The following is a 25,322-nucleotide window of genomic DNA, read 5'->3' as shown; positions in this document are numbered from 1 at the left end:
TTTCTGCATTTATTTATTTTATTTTATTTTGTTTATTTTATTTATGTATTTATTTATTTAATTTTTTTATTTTTATTATTATTATTTTATTTTTTTATTTTTTTGTGTGTGTTCATGTGAACTTTGCTAAACTTTCAATAAAATTGTGTGCAAAAACAGAGGGCACAAATTGAAGTGTTAGTTCAGTAGTTGATTATATAGTTATATATCTTCAGTGAACTGCAATTAGAAAAAAAAAAAAAAAAATCCATGTTGCAGATTATAACAGGCCATTGTTAAATAAATTATAGAAATATTGCACTTTCTGGGTGACAATTTCAAATTTCCAATCCTATATTATAATCCCAGGCCAGCCTATAAGATGAATATCATATTTTATGAACTATAGTCTTATGACTTATACGTCTGATCCATTATATTATTAATAGTCAAAGACAGGAAGAAGAGAAGTGCAAGGTTGTAATGGGCAAGAGAAGAGCGGGAACTTGAAGTTCCAAGGGTCAAACTTGGAAGCCAAGGACTTTTTATTATACTACTTCCATTAAATGTTTTCTGCAACTTTAGAGGGGTTTGCGGTTTATGATGCAAAATTTAAGAGGCAAATATTAGAGAAAGTTAAGGGAATGTAATACCCGAATATTTTATGATTTTATACAATATATTTTATAAAAATATAGTTTGTTTTTATTTATTATATAACTTTTCAAATCTCATATTTTTGTTTAGAGTTCGTAAAGTTTTAAAACCCTATCTTGTTTAGATAGCACTGTACTATTCAAAACGTATATAAACTATTTTTAACCCTAAAAATATTCTCTAACTCTCAAAAGATATTTTATATAAAAAAAAAACGAAGCTATTCCTTTTTTTTGCGTGAAAATCATATATGAAACCCAAGTCTTTAGCCTTATTCATATACTAGGTTAGATCCCGTTCCATGCACGGTAATTTCAATATTTATCATTAGTTTTTAATACAATTATTTTACTATAAAAAATAAAATTTAATTGCAAAAATAGGATGAAAGTTTAATTACAATTTTTTTTTTGAATCTTTAAAGAAAACAGAGGAAGAAATGCATGCAAGACTAATAAAAATAACTATGGATTACATTACAAAGTTATAGATAATATTACATTATTGTATTACATGACTTTGTTCCCGTCATAAAATATATAAATCTTTGTTGAATGTGTACAAATGAATATACTTGCCAAATAGAAAAGAAATATTATTGTAAAGTAAGTATTAAATTAAATACTTCTCTAAGAAGCTTTGGCAAAAAAAAAAAAAAAAAGGCCTTTTGGAGGGAAAATTTTTAACCAGGTTATGACAAGTGTCATTTCTGGTTTCGCCTTTAGTATAGGTATATTGATGACTTACAATTTGCTTTTTGATTCCTTTTTATTTGCCCATATTCTTCCAAACAATTATTTTCCTAATAATGTTAATTTAGTTCACGAAGTTTGGTTGTGTGATCAAGTAGTTTGATCTACAAGGCAATCACACTATCGATCTTTTGGAGTTGCTTAATTATAATGTGATTGTATTAAATTATTAGAATTTTTTTGTTATAATTTGTCTATTAATTGTACTCTGTATTATTATGTGTGTAAATTTTATAATTGTAATTCGTGTGATCAAATTTGTATATGTATATGATTGACTATTGGTATTATATGATTTGATTGGATATGAGTATCGTATTAATTTTATTGTTTATGATTGATTATTTTTAGGGTTTTTAATGTTGTTGTTATAAGGAGTATTGTTTTATTGAGGTTTTAGCATTATTAATGCAGAGTATTATTTTTGGGTTGTGAGATAATTATTTTTAGGTGCTAGTATTATTTCCCTAAGAGTTGAGATATTTATGAATTGAATCATTATGTTATTTGAAAACATGTGCCATTGTTGAGATACTATGTGAATGATTATCTGGTCGAAGTATGAGATCAAAAGGTTGAGAAATTATTATTTTGTTATTGGTTTGAGGCTCGGCGTTATAGACCTTAGTCATTGGCATGTTGGTAATGAGATAATAAACATGAGTTAAGAATGAGGTACAATCTTTATTATTTATTTTTCTATGGTCCCCTATATAGTGGGAATTGGCCCGTATGTGGTCTGGTTCAAGGTGTTTTTTTTTTTGTTATTAAGAGTATTCAAGTTTTTATACTTGTTGGTTTGTTATTCGAATTGCCCATGTCCAAGGCTAGGTATAGAACAAAGAGTGTGTCACACTTATGGGTTATGAATTAATTGAGTAGAGGATTGTATTATTATTCGAGGTTGAGTTGATAAAAGTTATTTTTCAGAGTACAATGTGTAATGAAGTTCTAAACTACATTGTTTAAGTGAGCTAATAATATTAATTATTATATTATACTCTATACTCTGTTATGTGATGATTACTCAGCTTTTTGCTGACGTGTGTACTGTTTTGTTGTGCTATTTGTGTTTGCGTCCATGTCTTTTCCTTATTGTGGCCCTACAACGATCTATTTTGGAATTTGTCCTTATTGGTGAGCAGTCAAGATTATTTAAGCAGGTTGATCAAGTGATTGTATCTAAAGGAGCTCAAGTGTTTCGATTAGTTTGTTATAACAAGTTTGTAAAGTTGTATAAATAGCTCACCTAGATTTATTGAGTTGTAAAGTTGGAATTTTGTAAGCCTTAACACTCGACAGGTTGTTGAGTGTGGCGGTGATACCTCCGATTCAGGTGTATGCTTCCGCAAATTTTATTTAAAGGTCGTTTATTTTCCTTTTATTCTTGTTTATTATTAATTTATTAGTTAGTAAATGGGGGGTGTTACATGGAATGATTAAATTTTTAAGGAGAGAGAATGTAGGACCCCCCCCACTTGCATTTTAGTGGGAAAATCTGTCAAGTAAGGAGGAAATTCCATTTCCCTCTAAATTTATCACCAAATATTTAAAAACTTTGAAATTTTGGAAGTTTAAAGCTTCCCACCTGTGTAAAAAAAAAAAACAGCCATCTTTTTTCTCACTTGTTTGCAAACAAGTGGCTTCCTTCATTTACGAGGCTTATAAATACAGCCTCTTTTTACTACAAGGATTCAATGTTTAATTCAAAAGTACAAGCCATGAAAACATTCAAATAATAACAAAGTTTTTCAAAAGTTAGCACTGACCCCACATAATTACCCCATCAGTACCCAAAAAATTAGCCTAACTACAATTAGTGTTGCACAAAAACAGACGATTCATTGGCTTGAGACCTCCATCATCCATACAAACCCATAGGGCAGCTTAATCTCCACAAAAACAAGCTACCGCCACCCCTGTGTCATCAACCCTAAACTGAAAAAAAGAAGGTAAGCACAACACATGGCAGAAAACTTGGAGGATTATGGGTTGTATGAACATGAGTCCGATTGCAATGAAAAAGAACAAATTTTGATTGCAATGAAAAAGAACAAATATCCATCAGAAGGTCATAAATGTTGTTGAGTAATACACTCCAAAACATTGTTACCTCAACAACAATCTCATACAAGAAAATGTTGGAGCAAAACTCACGTTTCAAGTGAAATTCAATGGAGTCCCTTCATCATATGGACCAATAATCCTACATATGCACAGTTCTGTAAATAAGAAGGGGGACTCCACAACTTCATTGTTACACATAACACAAAAGAGGGACTCATTAATGAACAGATATGTAAAGTTACACATACTCATAAGGGCAGCCATAGTTCCCTACATCAAATGATCATTGGGGACATAACAAAAACCAAACATCCATTCCAATACACCAAACCATGATGTACTGTCATCATTCATAAATCATAATCCCTTATGTGCTTTTGTTTTTTAATAAAAGAACATACAACATAATTGAACCCTTGCAGACTCCATAAGCTCAACAAGCATCCAACTTATATCCACCAACAATCCAACATGTATCCAACATCAAAATAACATAGCATATCCATCACCAACAACAATGTCAAAGGGAGTCCACAATATCAAAATAATCTATAATCTACCAAACCAGTCAACTATAACCAACAATATCATAATTCATTAGCAAATGCATATAGGTCCACAACCACAATCAAACCAGACCAACCCCATAATCCAACTCATCCATCACAGAACAATAATAATCCATAATCATCCAAGAAATCCAACATAAACCAATATCATTAAAAGTAATCCAACAAAAGCATAATAATACAACACAACCATCCTATCACAGAGCAACATTTTCCAACAGTAGGTATCCATAATCAACCAACAAATCCAACATAATGCAATATCATTAAAAGTAACCCAAGCAAAGCATAATGATCCAAGACATCCATCCTATCACAAAGCAACATATCTCAACTAATCCATCAAAGAAGAACGTAATCGAAGACCAAATGCATAATAATCCAAGCAAAGGGACTGATGAATAAATTAAACGAAAATGGAATAAAATCAGAGAAAATAGAAGGGTTAGTGATCGTTACGCAAGGGATCACTCAGAGGGTTGAACCCTAGGTGTAACACCCTAGAAATTCCTTTCCTTTAAATACCCATTCTACTCTTTTTTTTTAAAAAATACGAATTAGTAATAACTAAGACATTACCGCCACCGTGAAAACGGCTAAGGAAATTATCAAAGATACACAGCGGAAGACTCAAATTTTAAAACGACTAAACAAGTCAACCCAAAGTCAACCAAACAAAAATAAAGTTTAAAAACCAAACGAAAATAAAGTTTAAAACCCAATGGACAAGTTAAATAAAATCAAACTACAACTTGGAACCATTAAAGGCCCTTATTCAAAAACCGTTCCCAAAACCAAACCTTTATGTTAGTCCACACATAATATATCATAAATAAATAAAACATAAACACATTGTAATCTAATGAAAACTAGTAGGATTCACTCTTCACTCATGCCCCATCATGATCATGCTTCAATACCTGAAAAGTTTATCTCTACTTGTTTCCACTACTCTCCATTAAAAATGGGTCATCATAGGGCCAAGATAAAGACATGGCCAAAAACACAAACACACACAATCAGCAAAGCTGAGTTCATAAGCGTAAGATAGCCACACTAACATGCTTTCACCTATCAACACACACTTACCTCATTGCACCTGTTCACAAACACACCAATCAACACAACACAATGACTAAACCCTAATTAATTCATTTTGCATTGATTACGCATCAAACGGGTTTCCACCTATTAACCTCCCCCAAATAAATTTGAGGTTAACTGGCACGGGAGCTAATCGTGCCAGCGACAAAACCACACAAAGGTGGCGGAATTCCTGCGCATAATAATAAATAATAAAAAAGGAATATACAGCGTCCTGTACTCCATTGGAAGTTATGGTTAAAAATAAAACCCCATAACTCCCCCCATTGTTCATACTCAAGGTATATACGTTCCAAGAGTTTTGGTGCGTAATCTCTTTCACTTTACGTTATTTATATATTATTAGACTTGGTGATGACTCTCAAAGCATAATAAGTCAATCAACAATAATTATTCAATCAACACACATACCAATTTAATTCTTGAATAATTAGTGACCACATATTATTTATTGTTGAATCCTTTTTAATTCTACCTCAGTGTCAAAGACACCTTAAACGCATAAAGCGCCAAAATCCTATCCCTCGGTGTTAAAAACACCTTAAGTGCACAAAGGTACCAACATACAATTTATTCCTTGTGTACATAGACACTTATATAACTCCTTCCTCATGCTTAAAGCATCAATAAAAATTATTTGAACCATAATAAAATTCCATTTTAATATTCCAAACATAATTAAACATGTAGTTTAATTAATCATGCCTTCTAACATGCCATAAATAAAATTGTGGTTCAAACGCAACATGTCTAAAATATAATCTTCCAATCTAAAACCATCACAAATAATTCATGCTTCACAATTCAACCACAACACCATAAAGTCACAATTCCATACATAGACCATAGCATGATTCTACTTGTAATCAGTTGTACGTTATTAAAATTGCCACGACTAGTAGAAATCGCTTATTTCAAAGTCTCCTACACATTAAATCCATAATAGAGTATTAATATCCACTCTAAACAAATTTCCAGCAATATATACTATTTTAAAACCCTTCATAATTTAATTAGAATAAGCTGAAATTATATTTAAAACACCATAAATTAAGTCCCAATTAATGGGTAATTAAAATTTCTTCAAGAAACCTAATATCAAGTGTTCTATATAAAATTCCAGCACTTTATTATACTTAAAACTTGCTGTAATTTGGTTTTAAAATACTTAAAACAAAGGTCTACCCTATTATACATCATAATCTTTCAATAAATCATGAATCAAGAACCTAGGGTTTCAAAAATTGGGGCTTTTTAATTAAAAACCAAATCTGAAAATTAATTCACACAATTACAATAACCAAACATCAAAATTAAATCTCCAAACTCATAATTTATAATTAGACTATAGCATAGATTAGTTTTAGGTAATAATGATTTGATTTTTAAAAAGAAAACCTTTTTTTTTTGAAAAGGGGGCTGCCGACAGCAGGGGGCCGGCGCCACTGCCGGTGGTCGCCGCTGCTGCCGGCTGCCAGCTGGTGCTGGTGGCCGGCGGCTCACCGGTGGTGGTGGTGGCTGCCGGTGGTGGTGTGCACGGCAAGAGGGGAAGGGAAGGAGAGAGAAAGAAAAAAAAAGAAAGAGAAAAATAAAGAGAAAAGGGAGAGAAGTTTACCTTGGGTTTTCTCCACTATGGGCAACGTTGAATTGTCTCATAAGAGGGATATTTATACCCCTTCTCTATCTCCCCTTTTACCCTAAACTTTCCTCCTTTAGTTTTTCCTAATCCCTTCCCTACTAAAACTTGTTTAAATCATAATTTCTTAAAATAAAACCCCAACTTCTATTAATTAATTAATTAAATGACTTTTCCTTTTTTGTAAAATATTCCCAATTTACATGGGATAAATAATTAAAACATCATAATTAAAATGCTAGAGTTATTTAAATACCCTTATAAAATATATATATTAAATAAAATACGTATAAAATGTATATATATTAAATAAAATACGTATAAAAATACGGGGTATTACACTAGGGTTCATCCGCCTCACAGAGCGCTGGTGACCATGGCATGGGTGTTCAGATCTGGACATGGGAGGAACACTGAGGGAAGATCTCTTGGAAGAAGGAGTACCATCCTCCTCTTTCTCGCATTCCTCATCAGAAGACAGAAGGATCAACTCACGGTCAGGCAACCCACGAATCCTGTTAAGTGCCCTTGCCGCTGCTTTTCTATGTGCCCGGAGTTTTGTAGGAGGTCGAGGCCTCTTAGATCTAGCCCTTTTTGTGGGTATGGAACTCCCTTCACCACTTTCCGCCTTGAGATCTACAGCAATCTCAGTGAAATCAAGCGAATTCTTCCCTTTTGATACACTCTGACCCTCTCGCTTCAGACGTTCCTCTTCCTTAACACTTTCAAGTACTTTACCAAGAGCTTTATAGGTGTAATCAGTGCAGTAGGGGCCTGAAAAACTGGGATTCATAGAAGCAACGAGGAAAAGGTGACCCTGTCTTTATGGATTGAATCAGGGAGAGGATCAAGTTCCCTTCAGCTTCATCAATAGTTACCATGAAAGCATCGTGAAGGGAGTCCAAGTTCACCATGTTTGGGGGGACTCGAATTCGTAGAGAATGGAGAGAAAATGGACAGATCTAGAGAGAGAAAGTACAGAAGACGAATGATCAGGAAGAGAGAGAGTGTGTAGAAAAAATAAGAACAAGGGTTCTTCTAGAGAATTTTCCAGATGAAATTGAGAAACCCAACCATCACAATTAATTTTGGGTGGTTAGGATGAGTAATAAATGAGGGGAGGTGGGAGGGTTTCTGATTTAATATGGAAGGAGTAGTTAGTTTATAGATTTTAGATTATGTGTTAGTAATTAGGATTAAAGTAAAGTAAGGATAAATTAATGGAAAAAAATAAGTTAAGTAAGGGTAAAATTGTAATTTCCATGTTTTTTATATACCAAAAATAGAAATAAAACAGAAAGTTGCACATAACCCTGATCATCCCGAAATGACAAAAGTTGCAGAAAACATTTAACGGAGGTAGTAATTGATACTAATGATTATATAGCTTAAATTATTATTGTCATGGATGATTCTAACAATATCTTTTGATTTAACATATAAGTTAAGAACATAATATAATCATTAACTATTAATAACAAAAAAAAAAACAATACCCCGTCAAAAAAATAAAAATAAAAAAACCAGTGTTTTCCATGAATATTGTTCAAAGAAATCAAAATTCCACAATTACATTACTTTTTATAAAATTTCCCTTCATACCGTCCATGTCATCTACTCATCTATCCTTTTTTTTTTTTTTTTTTTTTTGTAGAACAAAACCGCTAATTGAGGGTTCATTTGGCATCATTGTGTTTTTTGATTTTTAAAATCATATGATATGTGTCATATAATGAATAAATATTAGTCAAACTTATTAAAAGCATGATACTTTTGAAAAATGACAACAAAAAAGTAAAAACACCTTATTCTTGTTTCCTGTTTTTGGTTTTGTGTTTTCAAAAAAACTGGAAACTGAAAACAAAAAACAATGCCAAACAAGCCCTGATTTAGCGGTTTATCTGAGTAAAAAATCACCTTACAAAAAAGTGTGGGTTTAATATAACATAAAACCGCTAATTGAGGGCTTGTTTGACATCATTTTTAGTTTTTAGTTTCCTGTTTTTTTGAAAACTAAAAACCAAAAACAGGAAACAAGAAAAAGGTTTTTCCATTATTTTGTTGTTAGTTTTCAAAACTATTATAATTTTAATAAGTTTAAATAATTTTTTATTCATTATGTGACATATATCATATATTTTCATACAACAAAAAACCCAAAAAAAGAAAACCACGGCAATGTCAAACGAACTCTGAATTAGCGGTTTTATGCAAGGTAAAACCCCTAATTCAATTAGCGGTGAATTAGCGGTTTTACTCTTAACTAGGAAAAAAAAAATCAAGTTTTAAGAGGTTGGATGACGGGGACGGTTGTAGACACCAAATTTCGATCCCCTATTTTCCATTTTTTTTTTACTTTCAATTCACTAATAAATTTTGTGTTATTTCATAATTATAATAATAAGATCTGATTTTGCTAACGACAACCGCAATAATTAGACATAAGAGACAAATTCAAGTAGTGTTTATTTATAATTTTGGAGTATACAAAACTCTTACAATTTGTACTCCTAATTTACGAACAAGATACGAGATTAATTCGAAGCATAATTCAAACCTTGTACACTCCGTGCTGGGAACTTCAAGTCGTCATTTATTCATGATTATGAAAATCATTAACGCCATTAGTAGCACCACTAACTCCATGATCAAAGCTAAATATAAATTTAGCACTCGAAAATGCTCGTCGAACGGAGATGGAGCTTGACGATTTTGGTTGCCGGGAGCCATGGAAACCGAAGAGGAAAAGGCAAGGGGTGTGTTTTTTGAGTAAAGGGTGATTTCGGATAAGGGAAATCTCCCTTTTATAAGGGATAAATCTTATCCGTATTTTTGTCGTATCCCAATTGTATAATCGTTTAGTCTAATAATAGTAGTAAGTGTATCTTTTAAAAATAACATAAAATAAAAACAATGTTGTTACCAGTGACATACGTAATAATCATGTCGTTTGACATATCTTGGTCAATAGTATCAAATTTTGACCCTTTAATCTGTACATTTTTAAAACCGTGACCATTTCTAAAGTATCACTTTATAACCCCTAATAAATTTTTAGTACTACTGATTCTTTTTATCCTATTGTTACTATAACTATTCTACTATTTTTATATTATAAGTGGGTTCATCATATGTTATGTAAATAATTGTTACATTGTTGTTGGATTTTGTTTGACGATATGCCTAACCCATTAACATATTCATGGCTTTTGTTCCTTTATAATTTTATTATTTTCTTTTTTTTTTTAAAAAAGGAAAAATACAAATCATAAAGGACAAATTAGCATATTTTGATTATGTAAAAGAATGCAAAGCATGCATACATTACACTAAGCTATTACCAATGCTAACAAAGTCACGGTTTTCCCCCCTCCCCAACTTATCATTTTTTTTTATTGTGTACTTTAATTTTTTATTTTTCACTCATAAAATGCATTTTTGTTAGATTTCACTTTGTTAATAACGTAATGCTACTACCTTATATTTCATCTTCTTCCTTCCTATTCAACTTCCCACCAAAACACCATTACCACTTACCTTCATGAGTCATCTTTTCTCTGTTTCACACACTCAGAAATAACAAGTGTAAGTATGCATGCTATTTCTCTTCTGGGTTATTGCAATGACGACAATATTTGACAGTAAAAGAGTGGCTCCAAGCAAAGATACCTCTGCCATTACCACTCATTTGACATGTCAAATCTCTACAGAAAAAGAAAATGGTAAGCCATGGTTGTAATTTAGCAACGAGAATTAGAAAATGGTGTGATATGACAATACGTTGTATCACTGAGCTGTGTTTCTTCCCAAACGGTAAGGTGATATGACTATCCACAATCAATGGCAAACAACTTTTTTTTCTTGTTATTTTCTGATAAGTAGGTGGTGTAATAGTCGTATGTTGCTATGGTGAGTTTAATATACGAAGAGTAAGTACACTCTTCAAAAGAAAGTAGTACTAATTAACCATTGTATTTAAATTATATTAGTACTTTTAATTATTTTTAGTCATTAATAATATTGTATTTTGTTCAGTCAATAGTAATTAAGTTTTACATAAAGTAGTAGACTATTCTATTTGTCCTCTACCTCATTAAGACGATTTTTGGTTATAATTTCTACCTAACTCTTGTATTCGTACGTATTTATTTCGTATAACAGTATATTCTCTGTTTTTTGTATTTTAGCTCCCATTTGCTCCCATATATATACCACCCCACTCTTCACGAAAGGAGCAGAAAAAAAGAGATCGAAGAGAATAGTTAAGAAAGGAGCTAAAAAAAAAACTCATAAAAGAAGTCTAAATTATTTAAGCACTATAATTAGATAAAAAAAAAAAAGGTAATCAAAATTTTTATTTTCAGTAAAAAAAAAAGAATATAAAAAAAATTGTAGAAGGACTTGGCCTAAAAAAATTAAATCGATCATTTTGACACTACCTTGACTAATTCCTCAAGATAGCTACTCAAAGCCAAAGGTAATATCTTCTTTCTTTTTATTTGTAATTTCATATTATTTTTTACATACATTTACTAAATTTTCTACTTTTGTGTGTTCCATAACCTCCTAGGGCACTATACGTGTCGGTTTCCTAATTTGGAAACCAAGTAGAATTTGACCGACCGCGAGCGAGTTTGAGAGTGAGTATACATGGTTTGTTTGATTTTTTTCTTGTATGTATCATCCTTATGTAGAGTATGAAATGGAAGCAATGATAATTGTACAAAATACGTAAGGAAGCTCCAAAGAATGAATGATGCAATTCTAGCAAGATAGCATTTTCGACTACTTATTTTTATTATGTAAAATATCGTTTTTCATCATAAAATTAAAAAATAAATTTTTTACAGTACGCTTATGTATTTTGGAGTGTATGAGACTTGGAATTTTATAAAAATAAATTTTAACCAACTCACAAAAAATCAGACATGAAGACATAGTAACACCACAAATTTCTTACTACAGGTCTGTCTATTTGCCAATTTTCGACCAATATCCTTTTTTAATAATAAAATTTGAATTGAATATCTAGAAAGAAGATTCCTTAAGCTTTGTAAGTGAGGGTCACACGTTCCCATAGGATAAATACTCTATTTTTTATGATTTTTACAAAACAAGGTATCAAAATGATAAACTGATTTGAGGCTGTTTTCCCCAACCAAGCATACTCTTTTTATTTGGCATATCAAATGACTTCTAAAAAGGGGGAATTTTCTACAAAGAATTTATATGCTTGTCCTTAACATACCATTAAAAGGATCATGCCAATTTCGAAGTACTTTTACCATTATCACCCAATTCCCCATGAACGTCCCAAACCGGAGTGTTTTTTTTTTAAAGAAAATTCATTATCTTTCATTTCAACAGCTAGATGAATCCTAATTTTTGATATGTTATATAAGACTTATAGAAATTTCCAAAGACCTATCATATGCTCAAATCCGACTGTTAGAACATGAGTTATGGTGGCCGAAATATTAGAGACACTTTAAACCCTTAAGCTTTTTAAGGAAAAATGGAATGAACATTATTATATAATTTGTGTCACCCTATCATGTATACCTCTGGTTTTTTTTTAGTCATTTGAGGAAGTTATAAATTACTCATGCCTCAACTTAATATTAATCCAAAAAAGAGACACATTTGTATCACTTTAAGACTAACACTTTTTTTTATTTAAAGAAAAAAAAAAGTCTTCTTCATTCTATGGCTATATGAAAGGAGCATTATAAATAATTCATTTAGTTTGGAATAGAATGTCTTATAATTTTTAAATAAATCTTGTTTAAGTTTTAATTCCATCATCGTTCGGAAGAGCAAAATTTCCTTATGCATTTCTTAATAAAGAGACAACTAACTTTTAATTAAGCAAAATATGGCCTTGCATGCTTGTATCATTTCATTAATAAAATAAATCTTTCGAGTTATGGTTTATGGCTTATATTTAAATAAGAGGGTAAAGTTGAATATTCAATCATGATAGGTTATAAGATGATCTATTTGCCGCAGAGAATTATGCTTTTAAAGTTTTATTATCTCTGATAGATCGCTTACTTAATCTAACATGATTAAGGTTTTCACATATACTACCTATCATTTAGATTTAAGCCATATAGAATGTCCATTCTGCGTAAGTCAATTTCATACAATCTAAACACATTTCCTTCATATTCTTCTCAAATTCATACCAAATAAAATTCCTTTTTTAGCACACTCAAATAAGCCCACACAATCTCTTTTTGGAAGTTGGTTAACCCTAAATAAAGTCGTTAATTGAAACGCATTTTACAAACAAAATCATTCTCCTCAAAGAAACTCCTATGGTGTCGCTGATTCTAGTGTCTTCCTCAACCTTGATAAATTGACCTCCACCTTGAAAGCAAGATTGCTCAACCTCATTCAAATGACCCTATATGGATCGACCACCTCTCCTAAAAAAATAATATAAACTTTCTTGAAACCTCGTATGAAATTTCGACCATGTATAAATGGAAGTTCGTAAGAACTACGTAGGGTTTTGATCCGGGAGTGGATTCAAATCCCACAATGAACGGTACGTAGTGCAACTTTAATGCTCAAACCCACCATATAACGTAAGGTTTAATTCACTTTTATTTTACATTTGAGTGTGATTGACAATGTGGAAATTTTCATGTTTTTATGCATTAAATTAAGGAAAAGTATGTGAATAATCATAACCAATTAACAACGTATTAGTAAGAGCCTATTCTTTAGAACAGAGGAAGAGACGAGTTTCAAACGTTCGATCTTCCTAACTTATACCCCGTACCTAGATTTTTGATTTTCCTAAGACCATACTTATATAGTGCCTCATCTAATGGAGTCAATGTCGTTTTCTATTTGAAAACGATCATAAACAAAAAGACCGTCTCTATTCGGGCAAAAATAGAGTGGCGACTCTAATTTATATTTTTTTTTAGTCAAATTATCGACTTACTTGGGATTTTGACTTCTAATTTTAATTAGTCAAAAAATGGGTACCACAACGGTATGTAGGAAATTTTGATAAAAACTAGAGTAATCGAGGAATTTTGAATTCTTTGAACCATATCCATGGAAATCACTCAAAAGAAACCCTATTAATAACAATAAATTTACTTTTTTTATATTAATAAAAATCTAGAATCAGAAAAAAAAAATCCATAAATATAATTTAAAAAATAAACTTTTTATACATAATAATTTATTATAAAATTGATGTTAGTATGAATTCAAAAATGCAACATATACTTATGTGTCAATTGCTTTCATTAATTTTTTATTCATTTATTTATTTATTTATTTTTATTTTTTGAAAAATGCTTTCATTAAAATTTTAGTTATGATAGATTTTGAATTAAGTAAAAAAATAACTTAGTATTACCGTGCTGCATAGTTTTGTAAATAAAACAATAACAGTTGCTAAAATATACTTCCTCTGTTCTTTTTTACTTGACCTATTTCTTTTATCACGCTTGCCAATGCAAAGCTTTAACAATCAATAACTTAAATTCTCCATAAGTAAAAATTATAAAAGTTATATATTATGATAGTAATTATTGAGACGAATCTAAAATGATCACACATGAATATATTTTTCCTTACATATTATTCACAAAAGACGGTCAAAGTAAGGGTGATGAACAGTGTAAAAGTCAAAGCGGGTCAAGTATTAAAGAACGGAGGAAGTATATTTTTATTGGGTGTAACGAAATTCACAAAAAACATTACTCCTTTATTTACATTCCTATTTCTAAAATTATACGGGAATTAAGGAATTGTAACCTTACAACCCATGATTGGAAAACATTTATTGTTGTCTTTGAATTAAACAATGATAAAACGATATTAAATGAAACACATGTCATCAATCCTCTTTAAAAAAAAAAAGGACCAATTACATTTTTTTGTTGAAAAATAAAAAGATGAATCATATTTCAATCATTCAATATAGTGCAATGCTGCACATGGATTCAAAGTGTTTAAAAGGGAGAGAGCCAAAATTTTGGTTTCTGTGCCATTAATTGCTAATGCTACATCACAACTATATAGGGATAATTGGGGATATTTGGCAAAAACTTATTTACTAAAGGAAAAGTAAGAATGTAATTGTAAAACACCCAAAATGAAAAACAGGAATGTAAATAAGAGACGGAGGGAGTACGAGATTTGATTTCATGTCTAGAGAATCCTTAATATTTGACCAACTTGTTCCCATTCACTATACTGATGTACGAGATGTATATAGTTAGAAAGGAAAAAATAGTAAAGTGAAAGTTATAGAAATTTATTTATTTATTTTACTTTTTTATTTTTGGGGAAAGGAAGTTATTGGGGGGTTGTTGACAAAAATAAAAAAGGAAAAAGAGGAGTGGACAATATTGCAAGATTGAAGTTTTGGAGGAATTTGTTGAAAAGTTACAAAAACAACTCTTAAATTATACCTCTGTCCGTTTTTAAATACTAGCTCTATTTCCTTATTTAGAAATCTTTTGCAATATTTAATTCATTTTTCTCATCTAGTGGACCCAATATAAATCATACGAATATTTTATTAATTTTATATTCACTTTCCCAATTCTCTCAACTACTTTTGTTTTTTACAATTTTTTCTCCAATTTCTCGTAAAATTCTTTGCATGGAAAATGGAGCAAATACAGTACTTAAATACGGATGGAGAATTGTGTACGTTGGGGCAAAATGGGTATTTTCACTATTTTGTATTGACAGTGAATATGAAATATCCCTCAACTGATCAATGTCCAGGAGAATATTCAAGATTCATCAATTTCTCAGAGAAAGAGTAGAGAGAAAGAGGGAAAATGGCAGCAAAGCAGGAAGTAGAAGTGCAAAGAGTGAAACTGGGTACCCAAGGGTTGGAGGTAATGAAAACCCATTTTCTCTCTTTTCAATTTCTACTAATTGCTTTTTTGAATTTAATAATATTTAATTATATGATTTACATGATCATGATTCCTTGTTACAATTTATTTGTATTTGAATTACTCTTTTTATGGATGATTGGGTTTTGGTCATTTCTTTTGATGTCTCTTTTATGGGTTTTCATTCTAATTTGTTTAGTTGAACGACCCCTAAACGATTTGGGGCTAAAATGTTTATAAATGTAATGGAAGGGTCATCATTAGTCATAAAGTGAGTGATCAAATGAATTGCTTAAAGAAATTATAGTGTCCAAGAGCCGTTATTGAAGTGCAAATCTGAACTACGTTGTTTTATTTATTTATATAATAATATCGAGTACAATTCTTAATAAAATGAAGTATTAATCATTGAATTAAACAATCATAAGGGAAGAAAGGAGTACGTAATTGTTGCTTATCAAAGGACTGTTTGTTTATCAATATGCCAAGAACATAATTCTTCGAAGTATTAATCGGTAGGAGCCAACGACATACGAAGTACTATTTTTGCCTAAACTCCAAAGCATTTGGTCTATTGCACATGTACACAAAGGATATCATGGCAAAGTTGCAATGTGATGAGAAAAAAAAAAAAAACAACTTATACTGTCAATTTCAAATTTCAACTACAAAGAGATCATCTAGGACTATTTTTGTTAATAGGTTATTACTTGTCCTCAGTCCTCTTATGTAAAGACTGATTTGAACTTCTGTACTAGGGAATCGTATCAATTATTATAACTACTATGACTCATTTGAGCTTCTGTAAACTAGTGGATTAGACCTGAAGTCTTTGTTTGCTCAAAGATGAAACGTCAGAACCCTGCTAATATACCTGCGTATATGTAAATTCAATAAGCTCATGCTTCTAGTGTACATACTGAGTAGATATTCGTCTTTGGTTGATAAGGGAGTAATAAATTATATTTACCTTTTGCTTAATATATGAAGAAATTACATGCCTAATCATATACTTATTCTCCTAATTGTTGTTCATGTACAATATGTATTCTCTTCCTCTGTTTTCTTTCTTTTCTTTGCTGTATGTACAGAGTGTACAGTCTGTCATCAGCTATTTCTTTTGTATTTTACTTGCCTAGGTGTTAGCTTTCTAGTGGTCAGCCTCTGTGTATATATTGTACCTATGTTACTCGGACTCTTTCATTTACCTCACGTGTCCGTGTCGACACGACACTTGTCGGATACCGACACCGATACTTGGACACTTCATTTTTAACTAAAATCACAATTTTTTTTCAAGAAAATGAGCGAGTCCGATGCTTGGACACCCGTGTCTAATTTGACACTTCTTCCGAGTCCAAGTAACATAGTATTGTACAATACTAGGTTTGCTAATCCCCAAGAGGATTGAGCGCCGCTTTCACAGAAATATAGAGAAAAATATTCTCCAAAGCATATGCTTGAAAGTGAAAGAAAATACTCAATCAAATCTTAAATTAACCAGAAACTTGAGCAAATAGCTCGGATTTCTTCATGGTATCAAATCTTAAAGTTTTCATCTTTAGCCTGTTTTTGTGAGTTCTTTATTTCTCCTTTCTATTCAAAATGCCAGAAAATGAAGTTTCTGATGCTCAAATGAATTATCAGGACCCTTTGTTCTTATCTCACTCTGATAATCATGCTGCTTCTTTAACACCTATGTTGTTTGATGGAAGCAATTTCATGATATGGAGCAGAAATGTGAAACTTGCTCTAGGAGCTAAGAACAAAAAGGGCTTCATTGAGGGAAAAATTCTCAAGCCTGCAGTTGGTCACAAGGACTACAGTAGATGGGAGAGGAACGATTACATGGTGAGATGTTGGATCTTTAGATCCATGACAGATCAAGTTGCTGGAGGATTAAGCCTGGTGCAGACTTCTAAGCAGCTGTGGGATGAACTTGTTGAAAGGTACTCTGAGAGCAACATACCTCTCTTGTATCAACTCAAGAAAGACTTGGGAAAGCTTGAACAAGGAGAGATGAGTGTGGGAGAGTATTATTGTAAACTGAAGAAATTTTGGGATGAGATATATAACATAGAAGCTATACCAGAGTGTACCTGTGGAATAGTTGCAAAGTGTACATGCAGTATGTACAAGAAAATGCTGGGAATGATTGAAACCAACACGGTGATTCAGTTCTTAATGGGACTGAATAGGGGATACCAGAACATTAGAGAGAATATTCTTGGGATGGATCCTTTACCTAGTGTGAACAAGGCTTTCCATATGGTCCAGCAGACTGAGAAGCAGAAGAGAGTAAGTGGAGAGATGTAGGAATTAGCAGAATCATCTGCTTTGCTTTTCAGGTCCAGAAGGAAGTCAAGGGATTTGCAACTGGAAAAAGGAATGAAAGTGGATACCAAAGGAGGGAAGGAAAGAAGGCAAAATCAGATGTTGTTTGTGATCATTGCAAGAAGAAAGGGCATGACAGATCTGGTTGTTTTAAGATATATGGATATCCAGACTAGTATAAAGGAAACAAGAAAACAGCAGCAAATGTGGGAAAGCTTGAAGATGAAATGGATTCTCCCTTAGATGAGGAAGAATATGAGGCAGGAAATAGCTCTAGAGCTATTCCAGACCCTCAAATGATTTCAGCTGTGGTGAAGGAGGTTATGAGAGCTTTTCAGGAGAAGCAAGGGACTGGAAGCAGTCAAGGAAAAGGGAGTGCAATGAGCAATTTTGCAGGTATAATCTCTTTTTCAAATGTTGCTAGCTTTCATGAAAATTTTGACTCCAACACCTGGATCATTGACTCTGGGGCTTCAGACCACATGGCTGTCAATAAGAGTTTGTTCAGTGGTTTGGGAAACCTAACAAGGCCTGTTAAAGTTGTTCTACCACATGGAACAATAAAAAAGGTTGTTGAAATTGGGACAGTGATTCTGTATGATGTGTTGTATCTTCCAGAATTCAAAAACAATTTGTTATCTTTGTGTAAGATGATAAAATCAGGCAACATCAAAATCATATTTGATAAGACTGGGTGTGTGTTTCAGGACCTTACTAGTGGGGAAAATTTGGCTTTTGGAAGAATAGCAAATGACCTCTACAAGTTTTGTTTGAAGAAAGAGCAGAAAGAAGAAAGTGGCACCAGCAAGACTGTCTTAACAGCAAGCTTGGTAAATAATTCTAATGCTTTAAGTTGTAATAATGTAGTTTATCTAGATGTTATGCATGCTAGACTTGTACATGGATCTTTGTCTAAGATGAAACACTTAGAATTTTGTAATTGCAAATCTGTTAAGAGTTTTAATTGTGATACTTGTTCTGTGTCAAAGCATCATAGACTTCCATTACCTACTAGTATCAGCATAGCTTCAAAAATCTTTGACTTGTTGCACATTGATCTATGGGGGCCTTATAGAACCCCAAATATAGATGGTTGCACCTACTTCTTAACCATAGTAGATGATTTCAGCAGAGCTACTTGGGTTCATTTGTTGAAAAGTAAAGAAATGGTGAAGGATGTAATAGAAAATTTCCTTGCCTATACTGAGAACCATTTTGGTTCAAGAGTGAAGACTGTGAGATCAGACAATGGCACTGAAATAGTGCAGTGGCAATATGTTTGCAAAGAAAGGGATAGCTCACCAAACAAGTATAGCTGGAGTCCCTGAACAGAATGGGAGAGTGGAAAGAAAGCACAGATTTCTAGTTGAAATAGCAAGAGCACTTACAATCCATGCTGGACTCCCTAAGAGATTTTGGGGGGAGTGTATTCTTGCTGCAACTCATTTGATTAACTTACTGCCAAGTGCAGTAATTGGATGGAAAACTCCTTTTGAAAGGTTGATGAAAAAACCACCTAAATATGGACACTTGAGAACCATAGGGTGTCTGTGTTATGCAAGTGAAGCAAAGAAAAACACTGATAATTTGCTGAGAGGGGAATCAGATGCATTCTCATAGGATATCCCCTGGCAGAAAGGATACAAGCTTTATGATCTTGAAAAAAGAAAGAGCTTTACAAGTATACATGTAAAGTTTAAGGAAGAAATTTTCCCTTTTCTCAGTCTTAAAAGGGAAGAAAAACAGGATAAAAGGATGTATAACAGCATACCTTTGGTTGAGCAAGAGATTCAAGTAGAACTTGAAGACAATGAAGCAGGAGAAATAGAAAAATAGAAAATACAGAAGAAAACACTGCTGAAATTCCAGCAACAATGGAAGGAACAACAGATGAAGGTGAACAGGAAGAGGGTGTTCAAGAAGATGAGGAAATTACTCCTGTTCCTAGAAAATCTTGCAGAGACAGAAGAATGCCAAGCAAATTCAGAAATTTTGAAGTAGATATTCCTCCAAGCAACACAGTTGGTCATGATGACCAATCTCCATCTTTCAGTGCTCACAAGCTTTCTGAAAAGGAATTTTATGATGCTGGATACATAACATCCCTCAATAATGTAATGCAAGTCATTGAGCCAAGCAGTTATGCACAGGCCTCAGAGAGAAAAGAATGGAGAATAGCAATGGAGGAAGAGTTGGCAGCTCTAGAGTGTAATAACACTTGGGAATTTGCAGACTTGCCATCTGATAAAAGGGCTCTGGATTCAAAGTGGGTTTATAAGGTGAAATTTGACAGGAATGGTAAGATAGTGAGGTTGAAGGCAAGGTTAGTGGCTCGGGGAGATAAACAGCTGAAGGGTAAAGATTACAAACATACATTCTCCCCAGTTACAACTGTGAGAATTCTGATTGCTCTTGCCACCCTTTCAAATTGGAAATTACACCAACTTGACATCAATAATGCCTTCCTACATGGGTTTATTGATGAAGAAATTTACTTGAAGCCCCCTCAAGGATATAAAAATGCTCCTAATGGAAAGGTATGCAAATTAAAGAAAAGTTTGTATGGGCTAAAACAAGCCACAAGGTTTCTGAAAGAAAGAGCATTCTGCCAATGCACTAGAGATTACAGTATGTTTTCGAGGATAAAATCAGGGAAACAAACAATTGTGTTAGTATATGTGGATGATCTTCTCATCACAGGAGATGATGAGGAGTATATTGAAGTTTTAAAGGGAGAATTGGATGCTCACTTCACCATAAAGGACTTGGGTGAAATGAGATACTTCTTGGGTTTAGAAGTTTCTAATTTCTCTAAAGGAACTCTCCTAAATCAGAGAAAATTTGTGCTGGATGTGTTGGAATTTACAGGGTTGAGTGACTGCAAGCCTGTGACAGCTCCTTTTCCAAAGCATGTGAAGTTATCTACTCAGGAAGGAGAAATTCTAGCTGATCCTGAGAGATATAGAAGCCTGATAGGAAAGCTTCTCTATCTCAATTTGAGCAGACCCGTATTTCTTTCTCTGTGTAGCAGCTGAGCCAATTTATGAGCTGCCCTCGAGAACCGCATTGGCAAGCAGCATTACATGTTGTGAAATATCTGAAAGGTACTCCGGATCTGGGGTTATTCTATCCCAACAATTCAGAAATGAGAATTGTTGCTTATAGCGATGCAGATAATGGATCCTGTGTTTTCTCTGGAAGATCTTTACAGGATATTGTGTTTTTCTGGGAGGAAGCCTTGTTTCATGGAAGACTAAGAAACAAAAAACTGTATCCAAGTCTTCTTGTGAATCAGAATACAGAAGCATGTCACAAACCACGAGTGAAATGGAATGGGTGGATGGAATTTTTGAAGACCTTGGTATGAGTATCCCAAAACCGATTCCCTTGTATTGTGACAACAAATCTGCAATGCACATAGCTGACAACCCTGTTTTTCATGAGCGTACTAAACACCTCTCTAAAGATTGTCACTATGTGCGTGAAAGACTAGAAGGAGGGTTCCTCTGTACTGTCTTTGTTCGATCTTCTTTGCAACTCGCAGATATAATGACAAAGTCTCTCTCTGAACAACAACACAAGTTCTTATCTGCCAAGTTGGGACTTGTTTCTCATAACCAAGTCCAACTTGAGGAGGGGATGAAGAAATTACATGCCTAATCATATACTTATTCTCCTAATTGTTGTTCATGTACAATATGTATTCTCTTCCTCTGTTTTCTTTCTTTTCTTTGCTGTATGTACAGAGTGTACAGTCTGTCATCAGCTATTTCTTTTGTATTTTACTTGCCTAGGTGTTAGCTTTCTAGTGGTCAGCCTCTGTGTATATATTGTACAATACTAGGTTTGCTAATCCCCAAGAGGATTGAGCGCCGCTTTCACAGAAATATAGAGAAAAATATTCTCCAAAGCATATGCTTGAAAGTGAAAGAAAATACTCAATCAAATCTTAAATTAACCAGAAACTTGAGCAAATAGCTCGGATTTCTTCAATATACCTGTTTATTCAATTTAAATTTTTTACTTTGTTTTTTGTAGGTCTCAAAGTTGGGGTTTGGATGCATGGGCTTTATCTGGAGTCTACAATGCTCCTGTTTCTGAAACCGATGGAATTTCTATAATTAAGGATGCATTTAATAAAGGAATAACATTCTTTGATACAGCAGATGTATATGGAGCTTCTACAAATGAAGTCCTTGTTGGTAAGGTATGCAATGCTCTGCATAAATTCGTGCTTGTCAATTTTCTCATGCTGCACTCTTTCTCATATATCTCTGATAGGAATGTATTGCATTAGTAGCTGACAAAAATGTAGTGTAACGATCATTCCATCCTTCTTCCATGTGAACTAGCACCATCGTAAAGTACATTCATCTTTAGTTATGTCACAGGAAAAGTGTATTTCTAGAGCTGCAGAATGGAATAATTTCCAAGTTAAGACAGCAGTTAATTAGTGCAATTAGTGGTTGTCGTGCTTTCACTTCTCAATCCTTAAGATCATAGTGCCACATATTTTATACGAAGTATAGGCCATCCCAATTACTTGGCCGCTAACTAAATCTAATTTATTATAATAAAACATTTACATGGCACCCTTAACAAAGAATTTCAAAGAAAGACTACTTTGCTCTGATGAAGCTAGATTCAAAATTCCTGAAAACAATGAAAAAGTGACCCCAGTAAACTATAGCGTATCATTTAAGGATTGAGGGAGTCATGATCCAAGGTTTTGAGTTGCTTGTTTGCCTTTGTGTTCTTGCAGTTCTAACTCGACTACTGACTTGTATGAAATGCACCTAAATGTGTACACTGTGCAGGCGCTCAAACAGTTGCCAAGAGAAAAGGTTCAGCTAGCCACGAAGTTTGGCATTGTAAGCATTGGACGACTTGGACCTGGAGTTATGGAAGTGAAGGGTACTCCAGAATATGTACGTTCATGCTGTGAAGCTAGCTTGAATCGTCTTGGTGTAGACTATATTGATCTGTATTACCAACACCGTATTGACACTTCGGTACCAATAGAGGAAACAGTAAGCAATCTATCCAGTTTACCTTTGTTTATATTGGCTCTGTAAGTTGTAAGAAGAAGTTGTCAATCTGATTTATATCTGAAGCGTTTTTCTAAAAGTATTGTGGACCTTGTGGAATAATTTTCAGAATAACTGCCATTCATGTTAATTGAATGTGCTTCTAGATGGGCGAACTCAAGAAATTAGTTGAAGAAGGAAAAATTAGATACATTGGGTTATCAGAGGCCAGTGCAGACACAATAAGAAGAGCACATGCAATTCATCCAGTAACTGCTGTTCAAATGGAATGGTCTCTTTGGACACGTGACATCGAAGAAGAGATAGTTCCTATCTGTAGGTAAGTGATTCAGATCTATTGCTAATAACAATCCACAGATTTCAGAGTACTAAACTTTGTTTGTTAGTACTTAATGAATTTACAATCTTTCAGCGTTGTTACTCTTTCTTCAGCTATCTCTATTAGCTCTAATTTAATTACATGTTATTACCTGCTGAAATTTGCAGCTTCTGTTTCTATTTTCTTGGGTTGTTTGGGAATTGATACATGTATACATACATATAACATATAATTGCTTGAAGGGTGTCAAGATTTCTTGTATGTATGTGATACTGTGTACAAAGTATATAACTAATGAGAATTACCTGCTATTTTCTTTTAATAGAGAGCTGGGCATTGGTATTGTTCCTTACAGCCCTCTCGGCCGTGGATTTTTTGGGGGCAAAGCTGTTGTAGAGACATTACCAGAGAACAGTCTTCTGGTATGTCAAAAGCTCATGACCAATTTGGATTTTCACACTTCCTTTCCCTTCCATCTTTCCTCTCCTCCTGGCCCTGAACAAGGGTTGTTGAAGGACTAAAGTGGTAATTGTTTCCTTTTTTTAGAGTTCACATCCTCGGTTTCAAGGGGAAAATTTGGACAAAAACAAGATAATATATTCTCGGCTAGAGAATCTGTCAATGAAACACGGTTGCACTCCAGTTCAGCTGGCGTTGTCATGGATTCTGCATCATTGGGATGATGTTGTACCTATACCTGGTGAGTGACTTTATTCACTTTGATCTTTAGATGCTATGTGAAAATTATTCACCTACCGGATTGGTGTGATGAAAATGTTATCATCCCTTGTTTGTGAAATGTGATCATTAAAAACTTAGATCTTGTGAGATGAAGACACTGTTCCATTGCCTGGAAAAAGACCTGGAGCTAACGCTCCATGAAACGTAATTGAGGTTTGCTGAGCTTCAGGTGATATCACCCCTGCTCTTGGATGAGGCGGTACTGCAGATAGCCAGGCAGTGGTCGATGCAATTACCGGCATGTACCATTATTCTTCTTCTTCTATTTATTTATTTATTTATTTATTTATTATTTTTTTTTTTTATTTTTTTTTTTCTATTGGAGCCAGAGGTGCACGTTATTAATTTCCTTTGTCGTGCACCACGGACACCATAGGAGGAGCATCTCTCTCGACAAGATTTGCTGATGGAATTTTACCGTTCAAAATTGTAGCTGATTAAAATTAGTTTTAAATTAGTTTTATTGATTAAAGCTGATTTTTACTGATCAAAACTATCATTTAATCGATAAACTTATAAGCTAATGGAAACAAGGCCTGACTCTTACAAATATTGTGTTCTCACTTTATCCGAACATAAAGAAAATGATTGATTTGCCTCTTCAATGAACATTGACTAGTTTCTTCTCTGAAATTGCACTTGAAAGTCTGTTGTTGTCTCAACAAGGTCTGTAACTGATTAGCACTGAAATGTGGAAATTAATTTTTTCTGCAGGGACAACCAAAATCAAGAACTTGGATGCCAATCTTGGTGCCATGAAAGTGAAGCTTACTGAAAAAGACCTGAAAGAAATTTCTGATGCTGTACCTATCACTGAGATTGCAGGTGACAGGACATACGCAGGCATGAGCTCCATGACATGGAGGTTTGCAAATACACCCTTGAAGATAGCAGGACAACTTAATAAGTGTGGACGCCAACCACTTCACTGGAAACATCTATGACCGGGACTTTTACAAGGGCATTGAGCTGTTATTTACTCCATCTATTAGTCGATAGTCTCAATACAACATTTCTTTCTTAATCCATCCTAGAAATAATGTAAGCATCTAAGCATGAAATACGCTGGATATAAATTATTGTTCCCCGTGATCTACTAAAATAATGTATGTGAGGATTTGGAAATGTTCTGCATTTGAAGCAGCCTGGCTCTTTTATGCTATTATCTGTGACAATACTTGAGAATTTAAATAAACTTGTGAAAGAAATGTCTTGCAACTTTGCGAAACTTTCA

The 25,322-nt window shown here is 33.3% G+C and overlaps 1 pseudogene; it reads left to right on the top strand.

Moving 5' to 3' along the window:
• Positions 1-15,471: 15,471 nt before the first annotated feature.
• LOC110708413 lies at positions 15,472-25,279 on the top strand (annotated as a pseudogene).
• The last annotated feature ends 43 nt before the right edge of the window (positions 25,280-25,322 follow it).

The sequence above is a fragment of the Chenopodium quinoa genome, unplaced genomic scaffold (assembly GCF_001683475.1).
Source record: "Chenopodium quinoa cultivar QQ74 unplaced genomic scaffold, ASM168347v1, whole genome shotgun sequence".
In the NCBI taxonomy this organism is placed as follows: Eukaryota; Viridiplantae; Streptophyta; class Magnoliopsida; order Caryophyllales; family Amaranthaceae; genus Chenopodium; species Chenopodium quinoa.
Note: the sequence above shows the minus strand (reverse complement) of the source record. Positions and strands in the feature narration are given on the sequence as shown.